The sequence below is a fragment of the Canis aureus genome, chromosome 35 (assembly GCF_053574225.1).
Source record: "Canis aureus isolate CA01 chromosome 35, VMU_Caureus_v.1.0, whole genome shotgun sequence".
Lineage (NCBI taxonomy): Eukaryota > Metazoa > Chordata > Mammalia > Carnivora > Canidae > Canis > Canis aureus.
Window position 1 is genome coordinate 12,936,574 of NC_135645.1, and position 22,601 is coordinate 12,959,174.

The 22,601-nt window shown below is 38.0% G+C and overlaps 2 protein-coding genes across 2 annotated transcripts in view; one reads left to right on the plus strand and one right to left on the minus strand.

Moving 5' to 3' along the window:
- Positions 1-22,601, minus strand: part of QTRT2 (queuine tRNA-ribosyltransferase accessory subunit 2) — a 144,202-nt gene that overhangs the window by 28,321 nt on the left and 93,280 nt on the right. The window lies entirely within an intron of this gene.
- The window catches only part of DRD3 (dopamine receptor D3), a 45,755-nt gene continuing 41,936 nt past the window's right edge, over positions 18,783-22,601 (plus strand). Inside the window, exon 1 of the mRNA XM_077884109.1 lies at positions 18,783-19,159. The gene's annotated coding sequence lies outside the window, so the exon portion shown is untranslated. The remainder of the gene's footprint in view (positions 19,160-22,601) is intronic.

A 22,601-nucleotide genomic window follows, 5' to 3' on the forward strand; every position in this document is an offset into this window, starting at 1 on the left:
TGGCTCAGCAGTTGAGCATCTGCCTTCATCTCAGGGCGTGATGCTGGAGTTCCAGGATCCAGTCTCACATCCAGCTTCCTGCAGGAAGCCTGCTCTGTCTCTGCCTGTGTCTCTGCCTCTCTCTGTGTGTCTCTCATGAATAAATAAATAAAATCTTTTTTAAAAAGTCATTTTTAAAAAAATCACTGCGTGGATCTACAATAGAATGGAGATGACAAAGGAAGAATAAAGATGAGTCAATAGAAATTGCTATCTGAAGAAGTAAGAAAAAGTATTGGGAGAAAAAAATAAGTAGAGTTTTCAAAGATCCATGGGACAATACCAAAAGGTTTGACACACATATAATTAGTGTCTCTGAAGGAGAAAAGTGTGAAAAGGGGTAATAAAAATATTTGAAAAAATAATGCCCTAATGTTTCCTCAAGTTAGTGAAAAACGTAACTTTACAAACTCAACTTTAGGCACATTCAACTCTAGGCAGAATAAATACAAAAAAAAAAAAACATTGGTAGTAGTATTATAGTCAAACGGCTAACTATCAAAGATAAAGAGATAATCAATCACTTTAAAGTCCTGAAAGGAAAAAAAAGTCAATCCAGGATTCTATGTCCAACAAAAATATCCTTCAAAAAAGAAGACAAAATAAAGAAAGTTAAAAGAATTAATTGGCAGTAGATGTGAACTATCAGAAAATATAAAGGAAGTTCTTTAGGCTAAAGGAAAGTGAAACCAAAAATCTTCAGCAAGAAATAAAAAGCATTAGAAACTGTTAATACTTGGTAAATATACAGGACTACTTATTCCTCACACTTCCTTAAAATACATCAAGTTGCTCAAAGCAAAAACAATAGCATTATCTTGTTGGAGTTTATAATGTATGTAGATGAAATACATATAACCACCATAGCCTAAAGAATATGGTTGGGAATAAATGGAACTTTATGGTTGAAATATTTTTACATTTCATGTGAAGTGAATATTGTTCATGTTAATATTAATTCTAGACAGATGATGAAAAGTTACAGATATATATTATAAACCCTATAGCAACCAATAAAATGTGATACAAATACATGTTGCTAAAAGGCCAATAAAAAATTAAAATATAATTCTAAAACACATATAAATAACCTGAAAGAAGACCCTTCAACCAGAGGGGAAAAAAATGTCTTCTTTAAAGGAGGAATTTCCCTGGTTTCTTTAAGAAGTCTCGAGAAAGAACATTTTATTTAGGAAACTAAAACCATTAATAATAAAGAGAAAGCAGTATAAAAGGAAGAAAGATTTCATGGAGACTTAAAACAAGTAAACCATTATTATGAGAATTAAAAACATCCATAAAAACAAATGAATAACAGATTGAATATTGTGGAAAGCTGAAGGACAAAATTGAAAACATTTCAATTACAGGAAATCGCAGTGATGGTGGCATTTGGGGAGGGGAAGCATAAAAGAGAAGATGCAGGAAATCTTCTCTAGGAACAAGAGTCCTGGAAAGCAGGATTGGGCCAAGGAACAAGTTGAACTATGCTGTATCTCGAAGTCTGCTTCGAGGGAAAACCACCTACAGTACTGTCTAATAAAAAAGAATTGCTATTCACTATTTCTAGAAGTAATGGTAATGCCAAATATAATTCTTTAGTCACAAAGATAATAAATAATCTAAAAGATAACAAAAATAATCTGAATATAAGATGTCCAATTTTATTTTTTTTTAAATGTTTGGTTTCTAAGTCTCCACTTTATTTTTTTTTATTTTTAAAGATTTTACTTATTTATTCATGAGAGACACAGAGAGAGAGAGAGAGACAGAGAGAGAGAAGTAGAGGGAGAAGCAGGCTCCATGCAGGGAGCCTGACGTGGGACTCGATCCTGCATCTCCAGGATCATGCCCTGGGCCGAAGGTGGGCACCCAACCACAGAGCCACCCAGGGATCCCCAAGATGTCCAATTTTATTAATAAAATCTAGGACTTGAGAGAAGAGACAGGAAAGAAACAAAAGAATGATAAATTTTTCACCTAACACAAAGGTTGTCAATATATATGTCTTGCCTACTTAAATAAAAACTATGAGATATAATTTTATTTAAATGTGTCAAAAACAATGACCTAAAAGGAACACTTAGGCATCACTGAACTTCAGAAAACAATTTCTTTGAAACAAGAACTAATCCATCCAAAAATGTTTTCTTTGATGTTAAAAAAATTAAGAAAAAACATTAAGAGGGTTAAGTGGTTGTGTGAGAGTTTTTCAATATGTGTTTCTTAATGGGCATGAGTTTAAGTTTCCAAGAAGTAACACTTCATCAAATGTCTGTTAAGCATCTGAAGATACCACTAAGATTAAACAGCAAGAACAAAAGTATTTTTTTATTTAAAAAGAGAACAAAGCTTGAAACTTTGGAGGAAATTAATAGGGACAGGTTGTCCTGAAAGAAACATAGCCTATAAAAAAGACAAATTAGTTTCAAGAGGGAAAACTAAACACATTACAGGAATATTATTAAATCTCACAATTATGACAAGCCCAAAGAAACGACACAAGAATACAAAACATCAGTTGGTCCTCTTCATCTTCGTGAAATATCTGAAATTTTGCTTCATTATTTCAGAATATTCTGCTTTTCCATCTATTGCTCAAATCATATAGTGTAATTTACTTCATTGTTATAACATGACTTTCTCATGTGCACTTAGTATTCTCTGAATATCGAATTGTATTTCTCTGTTGTTGCTGCTCTTGTCACTTCTCATTCATCACCTTCTTGTCATCAGTAACATGCTTTGTACTCCCAGGTTCCTAACAATCAACTCATAATGTACATGCCTCTCTTTAAAGACATTCTTCATGGCTATTCTGATTTACGTTATAATTTGGACTGTTTAATTTTTGGCCTGATAATCAGCTGTTAAACCAAGAAATTTTTAAATGTCACTCAGTGGTTAGTTCCAATAGTTATTAACTCCCTATAATGAAGGGGAGTGTTGGAATCATTACAAAATGACCCAGAACTGATCCAGATATTAAATTTGACAGATAAGGACATTAATATCATCACTACAATTGCATTCTTTTTTTAAAAAAAGATTTTATTTATTCATGAGAGACACACAGAGAGGCAGAGACATAGGCAGAGAGAGAAGCAGGCTCCCTGTGAGGAGCCTGATGTGGGAGTTGATCCAGGGACTCTGGGATCACACCCTGAGCCTAAGATGCTAACCACTGAGTTACACAGGTGTCCCTTAAACTGCATTCTTGATGCAGAAAGTTAAGTACAGGCATGCAAAGGGAAAAGTCTGCATTTCTAGATGAAAACTATGATTTGGGATATGAAAAATGTATTGAATGGGATAAATGGCAGGTTAGACATCACAGAAAAAGATTAGTAAATTTGACATTAAAAACAGAAACTATAGGGAAGCCTGGGTGGCTCAGTGGTTGGGTGTCTGCCTTTGGTTTGGGGTGTGATCCTGGGGTTCCGGGATCTGGTCCTGCATCGGGCTCCTGCGGGGAGTCTGCTTCTCCGTCTGCCTGTGTCTCTGCCTTCTCTCTGTGTCTCTCTTCTAAAAATATTTTTAATATTTTTTAAAAAATAAATAAAATCTTCTAAAAATATTTTTAAAAACAACCAGAAACTATCAAAAACAAAACACAGTGTGAATTTTTAAATATTTATTTAGGAAGAGAGAGAAATAAAAGTCAGCCAGATTGGAAAAAAATAAAACTCATTATTTTCAAATGACACAATCATCTCTCTATAAAATCCAAACACATCTACATTTAAAAAGTACTAGAACTAGTAAGTTCAAAGTTGCAAGATATGAGATCAGTATATAAAAAGCAATTATATTTCTATATACTATCAACAAGCAACTAGAAATTGGAATTATAAAATATCATTGCCAATAGCATTGAGAATATAAAATACTTGGGCAGCCTGGGTGGCTCACCGGTTTAGTGCAGCCTTCAGCCCAGGGCATGAGCCTAGAGACCAGGGATCGAGTCCCACAAGCCTGGAACCAGGGATCGAGTCCCATGTCTGTCTCTCTGCATGGAGCCTGCTTCTCAGTCTGCCTGTGTCTCCGCCTCTCTCTCTCTGTAGGTCTCTAATGAATAAATAAAATTAAAAATCTTTTTTAAAAAAAGAATATAAAATACTTAAAGATATAGCTGACAAAAATGAAATATCTATACACTAAAAAGTACAAAATATTGCTGTGAAAAACTAAGACCTAAAAAGTGAAGAGCTATATCTTTATTCATGTGTTGAAATTTTCAATATTGATTTATAAGGAAAACCCCAAATTGATCTATGGAGTACATGTAATTCCAATCAAAATCCCTGCAGACCTTTTTGGTAAAAAGTAAAAACTAATTCTGAACTTTGTATGGAAATGCAAATACAAAGTACCTAGAATAGGCAAACAACTTTGAAAAATAAGAGAAGTCTGACACTACCTGAGCTCAAGCCTTATACACCCAGAGTAATCAAGACACTGTGGTCCTGGTGTCAAGATAAACAGAGTAATGGAATTAAAGAGAGTCCAGAAACACAGCTATACATATAAGGACACTTATTTTGGACAAAGGGGCAAAACCAATTCAGTGAAGAAAAAAAATAGCTTTTACAACATATAGTAGTACAAAAAAATATGAACTCCAATCTAGGTCTTGTACCATAAACATAAATTACCTCAAAATGTATCATAGACCTAACTATACAACCTAATATTATGAAACTTCTAGAAAAGAAGAGGAAGAAGAAGAAGAAGAAGAAGAAGAAGAAGAAGAAGAAGAAGAAGAAGAAGAAGAAAGACAAGAAGAAGAAGAAGAAGAAGAAGAAGAAGAAGAAGAAGAAGAAGAAAGAGAAGAAGAAGAAGAAGAAGAAGAAAGAGAAGAAGAAGAAGAAGAAGAAGAAGAAGAAGAAGAAGAAGAAGAAGAAGGAGAAGGAGAAGGAGAAAAGAAGAAGAAGAAGAAAAGAAGAAGAAGAAGAAGAAGAAGAAGAAGAAGAAAAGAAGAAGAAGAAAAAGAAGAAAGAAGAAGAAGAAGGAAAGAAGAAGAAGAAGAAGAAGGAAAGAAGAAGAAGAAGAAGAAGAAGAAGAAGAAGAAGAAGAAGGAGGAGGAGGAGGAGGGGGAGGAGGAGGAGAAGAAGATGATCTTGTGCCCTGGGTTAAGCAAAATTTCTTATAAGTCACCAAATTACAATCCACTGAAAAGAAAATGTTGATAAATTGGACTTCACCAAAGTGTTCAACTTTTGCTCTTCAAAAGACACTATTTAAAAAATGAAAGACAGACACAGACTGGAAAAATATATTAGGAAAGCAAGTACCAGGTAAAATATTTGTATCCAGAATGTATCGTGAACTTTCAAAACTCAATAATCAGAAAATAAATGCTCAATATAAAATGAAAAAAAGATTTGAATGGACACTTCACCTACATGAAGATATACGGATGGTAAATAAGACATGAAAATATGCTCAATATCATTATTCATTAGGAAAACACAAGTTAAAACCACAATGAGTGGGACACCTGGGTGGCTCAGGGGTTGAGCGTCTGCCTTTGGCTCAGGTTATGATTCCAGGATCCTGGGATCAAGTCCTATATCAGGCTCCCCTCAGAGAGCCTGTTTTTCCCTCTTCCTGTGTCTCTCCTCATGTCGCTCATGACGGCTCACGAATAAATAAGTTTATTTATTTATTCCCATGAATAAATAAATAAAATATTTAAACACACACACACAATAAGCTATCACCTCACATCTATTGAGACAACAAAACTAAAAAGATTGGCCATACAAGGATCAGTAAGGTTGTGGCAGAGCTAGAACTTTCATACACTGTAGTGGGAATGTAAAATAGTATCACCTCTTTAAAAATAATTTTATTATAAGACTTTTATAGTATAAATAGATTTTTTTTCTATTTAACTCTTTGGGCAACTAAGATATTTTATTGTGAAACATCATCTTATTATAAAATTATTATAAAATAATTTTATTATAAAATTGTTTTATAGTATAAATAGAAATGTTTTCAATTTATCTCTTTGAATCCTAATTGCAATGACCAACACTACAATACACTAGCTACCCTGCCCCACTTTGAATTAACTTTAGACTGGAAAGCAAAACTATCTCGATTTTTCAATCAGAAGGCCACTAACTTTTAAAAGTACTTTATGTCTTATCGTCTCTCTTTGTCAGTTTCTGTTACCATATGAGCAAAAAAGACTGCTATGGAACTTAGTTACTTTGTTTAGTCAACTTGTGAAAAATTGAAGTCTTTCCATAATGTTGTACATTTTATTGACTATGTGATTACAGACATTTAACTCTGACTCATTTTGACGTTCATGCTTTTACTAGGGTGCATCATCATCTTTGGACATATCAGCTTAGCATCCCTTAACTAAACTAGGGTTGTATATACTTGGTCCCTATTTTAAAGAGACTTCTGAAAGTATCTCCCAGTTGTTGAAAATAAGACAAAAATAAAACATAAGTTTTATTACATGAAATAACATTCTCCTTCTTAGAATTCAGGAGGTCTTCCACAGAAAGGGCTTTACTGGTATTTAGTAGCAGATTCATAACCCCGTGCATTGCCACCCCCTTCCTTACCCACCTTTTTTCCCTTCTTCCATGCTCCCCAAAAGGCCTGAAGCACTTGACAAGCCTCTGGCTCAGCCTCAAGTGGTTCTTTTAGAAGAAAAATCACTAATGAGTAGATTAGAGCTGATTGGAGATACCTGCCTGGGGTAATTTCCTAAGAATTGAGAGCAGACAGGCTTCCCCAAGTCTTAGGAGCTGTTCCTCTTTCAAGAAGCAGATTTTGCTCTGAACATTAGTGGCAAATGACTTGAAAGCAAGAAGAGACTTTGTTTTCCTTGAATGATTTCAAAAGAAAAAAAGCAGGAGTTGGGAGAGGGGTGCCTAGGTGGCTCAGTCAATCAAGCATCTGACTCTCGATCTTATTCAGATCTTTGTCTCAGGGTCACGAGTTCAAGTCCCACATTGGGCTCCATGCCCAGTCAAAAGAAACACACGCACACTCAAAAGACAAAATAATAATAGACTTTGCAATATGTTCCAAGACCACATTAGTCTTTCCTGTGGAAGGATGCAAGGTAAGAAGTGACTTTTGTGAAACAAGACAACATGCCTTCCTTCAAAGGAATGGAGAAAAGCAGGTAGTCGATCACTGCAAGGTCATCCCATGGAAAGCTGATGACAGAATGTACTATGAACTTGTGAGATCAGAAATGCTGACATTCCTGACATGTCTTCAGAGGTGTAGAGGACAGAAAGCACAATGGATTCAGGATCCAGGGGAACCTGTCAGGTTTTGAAACACAACTCGACAAAAAAACCACCAGTTGGATAGAAATATAAGGAGTAAACTGATTCTAAAACATTGACTTAGAGAAGGACAAAAGTCACACTGTCATTTTGGGATATCCTTTAGGACATCCTACCTCAGTCACTGAGGTGACCAGGGATGGAAGCTGATTGACACCTTAACCATAGTCTACAAATCAAAAATGAGAATACATGATTGGACAGATATGAATTTACTTATAGGATAGAATATTTTAAATTAGAACTGACTGAGGGAACCCAGAATCTGTAATGGAAGAGGAATAGGGCAACAAGACAATCTAAGTTGTATCTATTTAGTGAACGCAACAAAAAAAGCTAACATTCAAACTATGCATGTGCATTCATTTATCCACAGAAAAACTGAATAAACGAAACTTAGGATGCTTATTTTAAGATTTTTTTTCTAGACTTTGATGTTGTATGCCACTATGTCTTTAAAATATAAAGGACTCCAAGGCTTAGATACACACGAACCCCAAGAACAAGAGGTGCAAGTGTTTGAGAAAGACTTCAGTTAGGATACCAGGGTATTCATCTTCTTCCTGCCTTCCCACCCCACTTCAGCCTGCCAAGCCAGAAGAGGCTCTCAGACACACTAGGGATGCTCTGCGGTGGTCGAGCTTGAGAAACAGAAGTCCAGTGTAGGTTCGGTTGACTCAGGAACCCTTCTGAGAGGTAGGAAGAGGGAGCCTTCCAAGCTGGAGAAGTAGCCTTTCCTCAGTCAACTCAGCCACTGTCTCCAACCCTACATGGAAGCATCAACTGTTTGTTATCCTCTTTCATTCCTCTTCTCATTTTAATTAGTTTAATATCAGCCTCTCAACTTCCCTAATGAAAGGAAGGAAAATAATTTTACCCACTTCCAACTTAGAACCAAACACAGAAAGCCAAGTATGCACCCCTAACCAATCACACAGGACACCCCACTCTGGCCTAGGTGGAGCTTCCCCATGCCAACAGCCTCCTATCAGGGCACACCTAAAGCTTTCCCCCATTTCACTATAAAGCTGCCCGTCTTTGAGTCTCTGCCACAACTAGTGACAGTGGCTGACGCCCTTTCTCTTAGAGAGCTTTTAATAAATAACCCTTGGTTTGCCCATTTGGTTGGTCTTTCTTTCCACAATACGCTTACTTTTGTTTGGAGAGCTCAATGTTGTGGTAGAGCTTCCATAAGCAATTCAGAGAAACCAGCACATTCTTGATAAGTGAGCCCAGTTCTGTCACTGTCCTGGAAACTCTGTTTCCCTCATGGCCACATACAATCTAATGTTAAGTCGTGTCAACTCTATATCCAAAAAAGTGACCCACAGGTAATCACTTCTCCCCCATCTCCAGTACCACCACTGGACTCCAAGGAACTCCAGTGTGCTCCTGGATTGCCACACTGGCCCCTTCACAGGCCATGATTCCTCTCTTCCTCCTCTTGTGACCCATTCTTGTATACAGCAGCCAGAGGGATCTGCGTCTTAAATATATCATTTCTCTGTTTAAGCCTTCAAACGTCTTCCATCCCACTTAGAATAAAATCCAAACTCCTATACCATCTGGCATATTCCCCCTCCAGTCCCACCTTGTCCCACCCCTCCTGTCATCCACTACACTCCAGTGACACTGGCCTCCTCAAATGTGCCAAACATGTTCCCATCTCAGGGCCTCTGCACCAGCTGTTCCCTCTGCCAGGAACGCTCTTCCCCCTGACCTTTGCACGGCTGGCTGCTTTCTGTCGTTCAGATGGTCGCTTAGCCATCATCTCTTCAGAGAAGCAAAGAAAGCACCTACTCTGTTGTAGTCACCCAATCACTGTCACATCCCCCAGTCCTACCTCTCTCTGCCTAATGCTAATCACTACCTGAAACTTTCCTTTGTTCGCTGGTTTTATTCTCTGTCTCCCTTATCAGAGCAGGGATTTGTCTGTCATGATCAACCGCTGTATCCCCCAGCCTAAAACAGGCCTGGCATTGAACTGGTGCTCAATAAGTATGTTGGACAAATGAATGAATGCACGCACGCATGACTAAGTGAATAACTGAATTGCCTGAGACTTTGGACTCTAGGATGTGAAATTTTCCCTTACTGCATGCATAGCTCAAACCCTTCTCCCTTACTGCACACATAGCACTGATGCAAATCAATTCCCAGCTTGTCTGGGGAGTTTTATTCCACTCAGAAGATGTGCCTTTCCCCCCTCACGCACAGCGCTGTCTGTAGAGTTCCTTTGGATTTAATCACATCCTACCTGGATGCCTGTCCCTTGTAGCCTGCTGCCCCGTCCTGTTCAATTTGTCCCCTGCTTCTTAGTTCAGCACATGCGCAGATTCGGCCCATCCAAACACATTTCTTTGTACCTTTTATAAAACAGTGCCATAAACATAGTGGAGACTCAACTAGCTTGTTGAATACACTTTTTAATGCATATCAAGTAAAGTTAGGATAATATAATGCTAAGTCGTGCAAGACCAAGCCAACAAGAAATGAAGCTAAAGAGGCGACCCCCAGAGCACGTCCTTGGGTCCACATGGATTCCCTGTTGGTGTAAATAGCCCACGTTTCCCATTGCCCATTCACTGGTTTGCTTTGTACAAAATCAATTTTATCTCTCTTTTTTATTTCTCTCTCTCTAAGTTGCCTTCTGTGCTCCACAGGCAGTGCTATGGATGGCCTGGGATAACACTCACTGAGGATAGTTTATATGCCCTGTGGGCAGCCAGCCAGGAATTGCAGTTTGAATGACATTTTTTTTGCTTGGCAAAAAAAGAGTTGCCTCACCACCTCAGAGCTCAAACACCAGTTCACCTGGTTGTTGAAGGCTCCTTGCTATTTTATTGAAATTATACTCCTGAAAACTCCTAGAGTAGGCACTCCCCTAGAGCCTGGTTTGTGATACTGGCTCTTTCTAAAGTATGTAAAAGAAGTAAAATAATGTTCTTAGGAGTGAATTTTCAAAAAGGATCAGCAATTCCACAGGTTACTCCGGCTTTTTTCCCCATCTGCTGTGACAGCAGGTGTGATTTCACAAGCCCACTCCCATCAATCATCCTCTCCAACCTGTCTCTGGTGCCTGACAAGGTGTTTATGTGCGTAACATGGAAACCATCACTGGATCTTGCGAGCAAATAAAGCTGCCTTTCAACAATACTCCAAAGGAAAAGTTCCATGGAAACTAGGTGCTGAGTGCAGGTAGGTGATTCATTTAATCACCAGTCTCACCTTCTTCCAGGGGTTGCAAACTCAAAGCCCTTCAAGGGCAAAACAAGTACTATGAGACTATGAAGCATCCTTATGTAAAACAACAGTGAGAGGGATGCCTGAGTGGCTCAGTGGTTGAGCATCTGCCTTTGGCTCAGGGCGTGATCTCAGAGTCCTGGGATCAAGTCCCACATCGGGCTCCCTGCAGGGAGCCCACTTCTCCCTCTCCCTATGTCTCTGCTTCTCTCTGTGTGTCTCTCATGAATAAATAAATAAAATCTTTAAAAAATAAAAAATAAATAAAACAACAGTGAGAACACTGTGATCTAAATGGATAGTGCATGCTCTATAGAAAAAGTACTTGCATTCACTTTACATGAAAATGAGCTGACTAAACCCAAGTTTTCCGCTGGCATAATGTGGCCACCAGTGTTCCGTCTTGATGCCTCTACTAAGTCAGTATTCTAGCCTGAGGCCCAAGCACTCATGCTTTTCAGAGGATTTTAGCACTCAAAATTATAGACAATGGGAGCTAGAAATGATCTTAGATGTTGTTTATTCCAAATTCATTTTTTCCAAGAAAGGACACTGAGGCCCAAAAGATTAATAAGCCAGTCAAAAGGAACACAGCAAACATAGCAGGATTAAGACAAGACTTTCATCTCAGACTCCAAGTCAGCTATTTGCTCTTGCTCTTCCTAACATGCTAATAACAACTTCATGCTTCAGGTTTGTTTAATGTAAATATCCCCTTTAAAGTTTTCTGGAAGTTGTGTTAATGACAGTAAAAGTTCGAATGATAGAAGCTAGATTAAAATAAACTCAATAAAAGAGAATTTAGTCATCAAAGGTGGTAACAATAATGTGAAATGTGTACAAATATTATTCATGATGATTTGCATGGTAAACAGACTATAAAATGAAGATTTCAACTATGTAAACGTACACAACATGTGGACAAAGACTAGGATGAAATTTGCATAATGAAATTAATTAGAGTGGCATGGCATGATTGTTGTCCTTTTAAAAATCATTTTAATGCTACTATAATATTCTTCATACCGTTTTAGGTGATTTTCTTTAACAACATTGCTGGTCCATTTTAATTTCAAGGGTAGCTATTCACCACTTCCTACCCTCTTCTCCCTAGCAAAACTTCATTTTTTGTTCAGGTATCCAGTCTTTTCCCCTGTGACTCAGGATTGTCCTGATAAATCTATCAATAGCAGTGTTCTCATCTCTTTGCCAGTAATTGTTTCAAGCATGGGCATGTGATGTAAATCTGGCAAATGAAACATAAAGGGAATCTGCTGAGGGACTTCTGGGACAGGGCTTATTCAATCTTTTTTTTTATTATTTATTTTATTTACTAATTGAGAGATTTGAGAGAGAATGTGAGTGCAGTGGGGGTAGGGGAAGATGGAGAAGAAGAGAGAGAATCTTAAGCAGGCTCCATGCCCAGCATAGAGCCAGACATGGGCTTGATTTCACAACCCTGAGAGCATGACTTGAGCCAAAATCAAGAGTCAGACGCTTAACTGACTGAGCCACCCAGGTGACCTAAGGCTTCTTCAATCTTACAAGCAGATCTCTTTCTCCACCTCTGGATGTTGTGTGAGAATATAAAGACCTAGGTCTGATTCAGCCATCTTGTGATCATGCAGCAAGCATAAACATATGCTAAGATTGGCAGAAAAGAAGGAAAGAAATTATTTCTGATGAATTAGTATGAAGTCATCTACCTCTGAATTTCTTCTATGAGATAATCAACTTCTTATCGTTTAGTCCAGTTTTAAGAAGTGGGGTTTTCTGTTGTTTGCCAAAGCCCCAGCCAAAATAATAAACTTGATTCTGCTCTTTGTATATTGGAAAGCACACTTGGATGCCTTTATGGAAGGAGAATATACTCACATATTTTCCTCTCTTTTTCTAATCCTAAGGCATAGGCAGCATGACTACATTGAAATTGTCTAGTGCCTCATTTCTGAGGTGTGGTCAGGACGGATATAACCACAATCTGCTTCATTAAGCTACCAGTTATGGTTCTACTAAGTGCCCTAATATAATCAGAACTTTATGAGCATCAACACTTTTATATGGCATATTTAAGAAATAAAGAGTTGAAACCAGTTTGAGAGAGAAATCCTCTCTTAAGAGAAAATAAGGTAGGAAAGAGGAGGAAATAACCATTTCCAGGAATAAGGATACCATCCCAATAAATTTGAGCTTTTAACTCTCCCAAGAGCTCTAATGACACCAAATACCCCTGTTTTGATGGTTGCATTTGTCCTTTTTCAAACCAGCCAATTTTTAATTATCTGTTATTTTTCTCTAGAAGTGACCGTATTTCAATCATAGCAGTGTAGTATCTGAACATCAATGGCAAGGTTGCTAAGGGGTGTGGAAGGAACAAAAGCTACCGCTGAATGCAAAATTATTGTCATTAACATACAAAGTTCTACAAGTCCTGTCTGCTGGTGAGAACTAAATTTTTGAGGATTAGAAAATGTAACCTGTAGAGATGGGCTATAGATATACTTTATACATGCTGAGTATCTTGAAAAATCAGATATGAAGATAAACGGGCTCCTTTGTACTCTAGGGCAGGGTTCAAACCATTATAAAGTCACTTACCCAAGAGAGGCATATTGTGTGAACACTCAAACCTCAACTTATAGCAAAAATAATAATAGTCTATTTCCAATCTCCGAGAACATTTCCTCCTGGGAATTCCTAAAGGGCTTTAAAACTATTTTTACAAAATAAACATATATATTATCTTCAAGAAAAGTACAGTCTATTCTATAATAGAATGTTGTCAATTATGAAAAAAGTAAAGTACCTTTACTATCTCTCCATCTTATTCCCTGTAATGTCCCAAATCCCCACGAGTAAAACAATTGAAACATGCCTAACACAGTCAGGAGTCTCAAGGCCACTGTTGGGACCCAGGTCTGCACTTTCCGAGCCATTTCTGTTTCTGTTGCAACACTTGTCCTCCATCTCCTTCATCCCTCACCTCCCACACATAAAGCCTCCTGACTTCTAGGGTGGCAATAAAAGCAAATGGAAAACAGCAGATTGTCTAGTGTCTATACCTGCATCTGCTTTACAAGCTTGTTCTTCAAACCAATGCTTCTCTCAAACTTCAGTGAGTATCCTGGACATCTTGTTAAGATGCAGATTCTGGATTCAGTAAGTCTGGTATGGGGCCCAAGATTCTCTATTTCTAGCAGCTTCCAAAGTGAAGCTGATGCTGCTGGTCCTGGCCCATGGTCCATACTTTGAGTAACAAGGTTTTATAAAATTTCTCAGAGAAATAGCATCTGAGATTCAAGCAAAACACACTAAATAACAAAATGGTAATTGTTTCAAAATGTGTTAGGATGTAATAGAATTTGAGATGTGCTTTTCTGAACACTAAATACAAGTTCTAGAAAGATTGAGCCTCAGTATATCTATTATCTATTGCTATACCAATAAAATTATTAACTTAAAATAGTATCAAACATTTCTTTTGGGCCACCTGGGTGGCTCAGTGGTTTAGTGCCAGCCTTCGGCTCATGGCGTGATCCTAGAGTCCTGGGATCAAGTCCCACATCGGGCTCCCTCCATGGAGCCTGCTTCTCCTTCTGCCTATGTCTCTGCCTCTCTCTCTCTATGTCTCTTGTGAGTAAATAGAATCTTAAAAATAAAAAAATAATTTAAAAAACATTTATTTTGCTCATGAATCTGAAATTTGGGCAGAGCTTTGCCATGACAGTTTGTCTCTGTTCTACATGCCCTCAACTGGGATAGTTCAGTTGGAGATTGGAGGAGGCACTTTCAAAATGACTCACTCTTATGGGTGGTAGGTTAGTTCTGGCTTTCAGTTGGAAGCTCAGCCAGGTCTGTGGGACAATTATCCTGATTCCTCTCAATGTAGGCTCCTCCTTGGGCTTTCTCATAGCATGATGACTGAGTTCCAAAAGCAAATGTCTCACAAAAACAATGGAAGTATGGGGTATTTTCATAGCCTGGCCTCGGAAATAATTTAGTGTCCTTTTTGCCATACTTTATTAGTTAAGGCAGTTACGAAGGCCTGCCAGGTTCAAGAAAAAAGACAAATTAAGACCAACAAGACTCTACTTCTTGATGGCAAAATAACAAAATTCCAGAATAGCATGAAGGATGGGAGATAAAATTGTGGTCATCTTTGAGAAATATAATCTGCCACATTCATCAACCCAAAATTCTTTTTTAACAAGTGATGTTAATCATGATAGAAATTTTCTAATTCTACCCCAACCCCATTCGCATTTATATGAATTTTGGGGAAGAAGAAAAGAAATATAGAATACACTGGAAGAAATTGAGGAAAAGGTAAAAGAATAAAAGATTATCTGATACAGGGTAGAAGAAAATAGTTGGAAAAGTGAAGAAGGAGGTATAAAAAAGAAAGTAGGATCAAGTACATAGAACAGTAGATCTGAATATAAAGACAAATATCACTTTCTTCCCTACCCTCAGTCTGGTACCTGTAAAAAAAAGCAGAGCAGATACCAATCTGACTGGTTGTGAAGCCTAATATGCTATTTACTGTCATTCTTTGGTAGAAGGGAATCAAGATTGAAGCTTTGTATTGGCCAATAATTAATGAATTGAGCTATTTTTTTCTTTCAAAAAAAATTCATGATAGCAGCAGAGTGAATTCAAATATAAGACCTAAGTCTTTCTCAGACAGTTCTCATCTATGGCAAGACCACAGTGTCATTGGAGAGGAATAGGGGCTGGGGTCAAGAAGAAGCAACCATACTGTCAGGACCATTTACCAGATTTGCCAACTTGCACTCTACAACATGAGGTCTGATTCCAGTGAAAAGCACACCAAGGGGCTAGATAGGTACTCATGCAATTTAAGATCCTCATAATTGAATCTTCCAGTTCTAGGGAGAAATATTACTTATGGTGAGACATGGAAACAAAATGTCCCTCTGTTCATACAAGGCCCTCTAAATTGGCTCCCCACACCTCCATATTTGGTTTTCGCACTGTCTTGCTGGTGAGCTCTGTGCAAATTTAAAGTGGTGCAAAAAGGCATGTTGCACTCGACCTTTGGTGCTGAAAGCAAGATTTCAGTGATGAAACCAAACAATTACTACCCTGGAACAGTAATCACAAAAATGATAAAGATTATTTCTATCATAAAATTCACACCAATTCCCTTTGAAACAAAACCATTGAGCATGCCTATGTATTAGAAACCCATCGCCTCTTAACTCTTGCTCTAAAACTCCCATTGCAGGTTCAAAAGATAAAGACTTCCTTCATGAAGCACTGTTGGCTGGTACATGAGAATGTTCCAGTCATGCTATTGAGATGGGTTCCTGGAAGGAAGATGAGGAAAATGATCTGCATTTTTCTTGATTTTTGCCCAAGCATGTCTGTTTTGTAGGCGTCCTGGAGTTCTTCCCAGAAGGCAGATCTCAAAATCTTCAATGCCAATCATGAATAAGAGTTCCATTTACTTAAAATAATTAAACTTGTTCAATGTTGTATGAATGAAAAGTGCCAGATTAAAAGGAGCAATTGCTGATCTTCACCTACACTGATGTCCTGAGAGAAAGGACCACCTCATTCACCACCACCCCCTTTCATTTCCTACACCAATTCCCTTCTATCCACCAAAGCAGTCAGAGAGTCTACCAGAGAGACACCTGATCCAGCCTGAGGTGACTGCCTAGATCTGTGACTTTGGGCATGGTGGTTAACTCCTCGATCCATTGCTCCTGCTTAGAATTAGAATGTTTGTCCCTGGTTACCTTCCTTTGAACTTTGCCCAAAAAAGGCATTACAAATATGCTGAGGGAAATTTTGCCAGCAACACTTACAGCTGCCCTGTGGGATACACTAAGGGATCCCAACACAGAAAGTTCAGAAATGTGGCCTTCCTTGCTACATTCATGCATTATCAGAGCACCATTATCATTAGACACAATATCTTCAAGTGTTAAAGAAGATAAACATAGAGTCCTCAAAGGTGGCACTATGGTACTCAAAATAAGCAGTTATGACCGTGAACTTTTTTAAAAAAAAGATTGCCTTTTAAAAAGGTTTTTAAAAGATTTTATTTGACACAGAGACAGAGAGAGCATGAACAGGCTTAGGGCCAGAGGGAAAGAGAGAGAAGGAGAAGCAGACTCCCCATTGAGTATGGAGCCTGATGCGGGACTCAGTCCCAGGACCTTGAAATCATGACTTGAGCAGAAGTCAGATGCCAAACTAACTGAACCACTCAGGCACCCAAGACCTTGTACTTTGAGTACAACTCTACTTCAATCTACTCACACACTGTTTCTAATTTGGTATATCAGACATGCCAGCCCTGGACAGTACATATTCTCTTGATCCCCTAACCAAAAGAAGAGACTAAGGGTTCACATTCAAGTTAGGAGTTCTGGTTTTAGGGCATGTTCCGGACCATTATGCCACATAATATATGTATGCACTGTAAATCATTAGCAACCTTTGATATGGGGTCTAATCTCTGTAAGTCTCTGTATTAGTTTCCTAGAGATGACATAACAATATACCACAGATTGGGTAGTGTAAACAACATAAATTAATTTTTTCACAGTTCTGAAGGCCAGAAGTCCAAGTTCAACATGTCAGCAGGTTTGGTTTCTCCCGGGGCCTCTTTCATTGGCTTACAGATGGCTGCCTTCTTGCTGTGTCCTCACACAGCCTTTTCTCTGTGTGTCTCCCTGGTATCTCTTTGACTTCTTATAAAAACAACAATCAGATTGGATTAAGGACACCATTTTAACTTAGTCAACTCTTCAAAAATTTTATCTCTAAGTATAGTCATATTCTGAGTCTAAGGATTTTAATATATGAATTTGGGGTGAGAGTGGGGGGGGTGGAGGGATGCAGTTCAATCCATAACAGCCTATGTAAAAAGGGCATCATAAGGATTTATGTAAGATGCAGACAAGAATATGAATTAGAAAATGCTTTATAAAAAAAAGAAAATGCTTTATAAATTCTAAGTCACCATACAAATATTGTATCAATGATATCATCATTTTTGTCATTATAATTATTATTCTCTATGACACATTGTCAGTCTCCTGGGAAATCTCAGTTTTTCACCTTTTGAAGAATTATATCACAGTGGTTAAGAGAACATGCTCCAGAATTAAGACGTCTGGATCCAAATCTGGGCTCCACTTTTAAAAATTATTTTAACCTCTCTAAGCCTCAGCTTTCCTATCTGTAAGTTAGGGATGTAAAAATAGTACCTACCTTTTAGGACTGTTGAAAAAATTAAACAAGACAGTGCATCAAAATGACCGATTAATAGTATATGCTCATTTAATGTGGTTGTTAGCAAGAGCCATGTTTAAACCTTGCTGCTGCTGCTTCTTTCTCAGCCAGTAGAGGTCTCCAACATAATCAACCTGGACTAGCTTCCCCATGACAGTGTGCACAGCAGCTGCCAAGCACATCCACTGCTGGCGGAGAAAGGAGTGAAAGAATTCCCACCCTGTCTGAAGGAAGAAGAACTCAAAAACAAGAGAACAGGGAATAGGTAGGGTTCCATGGTAAGATGTTATATGAACAGGTGACCATAGTAAGATTAAGTTCTAGGGCTGCTTCAGAAACTGACTTACTGACATTGCCCTTAATTGCCCCCCACTTCAGCCAGTTCTAAAGTTGAGTTAAGAAAACTTACTCACGTATACCCCAGAAGAGCAGTGAAAATGAATCGGTAAATGTTTTTGTAAAGTTCTTTGAATGCAAGGAGTGCTGTTAAACAAATATTTAACATTTCTCACAGTATTAAGCTTATCTCATCTTTATTATCAGTTATATTCCATGCCTCGGTTTTGCTTCCACTGTAATATATTTCCTTTAACCTTCTTTCCCAGACAGGCTTACACCTCCAAGTTCAATTATTCTGTCAATTGTATTTTAAATTATACGGATTTATATTAACCACTTGTGGTATCAATTTGTTGATCTGTTGCTTTTTCTGTACCAATCATCTTTACACCCACCAAAAGCTGCCCTGGCAATTAAGCTGAGGAAGGTTGGAGTTATTCAAGAGAAATTAAAGCACAGAAAGAAAGACAGTGGAATAAGTGGGATAAAAAGAGCACTGGGGGGAAAACACACATGTACTAAAAAAGCATAGCACGCAGCAGATAGAGGCTCAGAGGGAAAAGAGGAGAGCGATAGAAAACGGATCCTGCTTGTGCCTGCGGTACCTCGCTTTCAGCACCAAGGACAGTGCCTCTGAAGGGCTGACCCAAGCACCGACCAGTTTTAGGGTCCCTCCCAAATCCTCTAGAGAAAACGCATGAATTTGAAAGCAGCTATGAAGCATGCAGTAAGGTCTAATAGGAAAGCTGTAAGAGCAGCCCACAAGTGATTTCACCTTAGAGGCAAAAATGGGTGATTTTTTTTTCTGTTCATTTCCACAGTTTCTGTGTCCTTGGAAAGACAAAGTTTGCTTTGCTTGGGCATGTCTGCTGTCAGTAAGTGACTGCAGGAGCTGAGGTGCTAAACTCCACAGTCTCCAGAAATCAGAAGAAATTTTCAGGGTAAGTAATTTTGCTTTTTTGTTTCTAATTTAATACACAGCATTTTCCTGGAAGGTTATTTAACCAGCTTGGGGTTCTGTGGTTCTCTAAGAATATGCATTAAAACTCTGTACCCCCTCTTATTTAAAAACCTGAAACCCTGAGGAAACTGTTTTCATTTTTTCCTCATTTTTAACAATAGAAACCTGTTCTCTTTCTCTTTTTCTCCCAAAATTAGATCCTCATGGGCTCTAGAAGCTATATCAAGGCAGAATTAAAAGATGAAAAATAAAAAGCTGTTACTATCCCTGGGATTTGTATGGAAGTTGATTGTATTCCCCTTAAGGGTCTTACTTAATTGTAAGGGTCTGTTATTTTAAACTCCCCAATTTAGCATCCTGGTAATCCAGGGCTGAGGGTTTGGAGAGGCACTGTTTTCAATGGTCTATTTAAAGTCAGGCTGTTTCCAAGTCAGAATCCAATTATTCCCAACAGAGATATGCAGTACTTGAGATGATGATTGTGTATGTTTTCATTAATAATAGCATATGATTTTGAGGGTATTGTTGTTTTTTAATTGTTGGACTTTCATCACTTATTGTAGCTTATTGGGTCAATGGAAGTCGATGCAATTAGGCATTTGTTCCAGTTCATGCATTTAGTTTAATCGAACACTATCAAAATGCACGCACAAATAATAAAGCAGCAATAACAAAGTGGAACTTGGATTCTAAACTCAATCTGCATGCCTGTTTGCACTTTATAGGGGAAGCCCTTTGCTTACTGATACTAAAAGGTCAGTAAGATGTCTGTCCTTGGGTGAGTGAAGAATCACTGCTTGACACACCATTGGATCTCTTGTAGCCTAAGAGAAGCAAAAATGATATGAAAAAGATTTTTGCTCAGATTCTTGTTTATTTTTAGTTGAACACTTTCAAAGGGCTGCATGGTTAGTAGTGAGCAGGGGTGTCAAGCAAGGAAAATACTAATAGTATCCAAATGAATGCCTGATATTAAAGCATCTACAAAGAAGGCTGCTTATTATGGAATATGAATTAAAGCAAATACCAAATAGATCTTATTCATTATTAAATTCAATATCTAATGCACTGAAGTTTGCCATTGGTTAATATTTGCTTATTGATTGATCCATTGAGTTCCCATTTTATCTCTGATTAAAATAATAAAATTCTTGGTGATCAAAGTTGTTATGAAAAGTGGGAATTCTCTGCTTTATGGGGCAGGTTTAATTATAGAAGAAATGTATATAACCTTAGTTACTGGATCTCGTTGGCCAGCTATGGTTTGTCTTTGTAAATACGTTCAAATATATAAATTTGCTATGTATTTTAATGGATTTGTGAATCTTCATTAGGAAACTAAACTAAAAAAAAAAAACTTAAAAAAAAAGGGAACTACACAGCAATTTTCAAGAATAAAGTGCCATAGAAATGCTAAAGACTACCTCTAATAATAATGACAATGTAACTCCCACTGTTTCTATGTGCAGTGTGCACCTGCATTAACTTCACTGAGCTTGGTCAGGTGCTCTGAAAAAGCAAGGTTTAAAAATGAGTCTCCATTTCAGGTTTGTTCCTCACCCCAATAGTGGAGTAGTTAAGAACATAAGGTCTAGAAACAGATAGATCTTGGGTTGAATTAGCTCCATCATTTATTGTTGTATGACCCCAGTAAGATAATTAACCTCTCTATTACTTACTTTATTCATCTGCAAAATGGGAGTATTAATAACACCTATTTCCTTTATCAGGTTGTTGTGAGGTTTAAATATGATAATGATTATAAAATTTAGCTCTAATTATTAACTTTTTCAGACAATTTAGCAAGTCTGCATTGAAGCCCAGAACCAGAAAAGCTTTGCAGACTAGAGGTCAGTATGTAATTGGTGGCAAAAGACCGGGTTCTATGACACAAATGAAGATTTGGTCATAGAACCCTGCTATTGAGGTATTTTGTTTTGTTTTGTTTTGTTTTTAAAAAAAAAAGGTGTTTTGTTAGGAAAAATCATCTCTAATTGGAAACGACTCCATACATCAATGTCCACCCCCAACACAGACACATTGAATAAGCTTCAAGTTTGATATTTAAGGCGACCCAAGATCAAAGCTAGGCTCAATACAGCCCCCTACACATTTATAATCTTTTTTTTTTTAAGATTGTATTTATTTATTCACAAGAGACACACAGAAAGAAGCAGAGACATAGGCAGAGGAGAAGCAGGATCCCTGCGGGGAGCCCAATGTGGGACTCAATCCCCGGACTCTGGGATCATGCCCTGAGCCAAAGGCAGACACTCAACCACTGAGCCACCCAGGTGTCCCTATACATTTATACTCTTGAGAAAGTTACTGAACCTCTTGTTGATTCAGTTTTTTAATCTATAAAAAAGGGATATCAAGGGCTGCTATAAATATTAAAATGAGATAATAATGTAAAGCACTAGTGCCTGGTACACAGTAGAAAACAGAAGAGATGGTGACTACTGTCTTCAGAAGGAGATTGAGAACTCAAGTGTCTTTGCTTTACAGTGTTTAGTTTTTTGCCTAATTCAATACTTAAGGAAGAGGAACAAATCATTAAAACCTGGTATACCGGGGATCCCTGGGTGGCGCAGCGGTTTGGCGCCTGCCTTTGGCCCAGGGCGCGATCCTGGAGACCCGGGATCGAATCCCACATCAGGCTCCCAGTGCATGGAGCCTGCTTCTCCCTCTGCCTGTGTCTCTGCCTCTCTCTCTCTCTCTCTCTGTGTGACTATCATAAAAAAATAAAAATAAAAAAAATAAAAAAAATAAAAAACCTGGTATACCTTAATGAGTATCTTCCTAACACGCCTGATATGGAACCAACTGCCGAGGAGGTGCCCTACAAATGTTCCAGGCAGAATGTCCCTCAGCACCAAGGGATTGAATATCAGTGAAGCAGGATGTATGTCACTGCAGATAGGGACCTGACCACTCTCTGTCCCTCTGCTTTTTAAAATAAATTATGCACTCACTTTCAGAGATGCTAGAATAAACTCTAAAGACCAAGATAAATCAATACTTTGTAAGAAGTTCAAAGGCTCATTAAAATTTGTAAGTAGTGTTATGTATCATAAATCTTAAAAGAATAAGACCAGCCATAATCTTCTAGTCCTTGCCTTCTCCACTTTCTCACCGTCCGCCCCCCCATCCATTCTTAACTACTAACACTCTTTGCTGAGGTCACAAGTAACCTCCTAATTTCCAAGTCCATTAGCCACTCTGCAACTGTAGCTTACTTGACCCCTTCACTTATTCCCACTTTCCCTTTAAAAATAAAAACAACAGTACTTCAAGTGTTTGTGCCAGACATTATGTTAGAGCCAGGATTCTCAATTGGAAGAACAATTTTGTCCCTCAAAGGACATTTGACAATATCTGGAGACATTTTTGGTTGTTACAACCTGGGTGAAGGTGAGTAC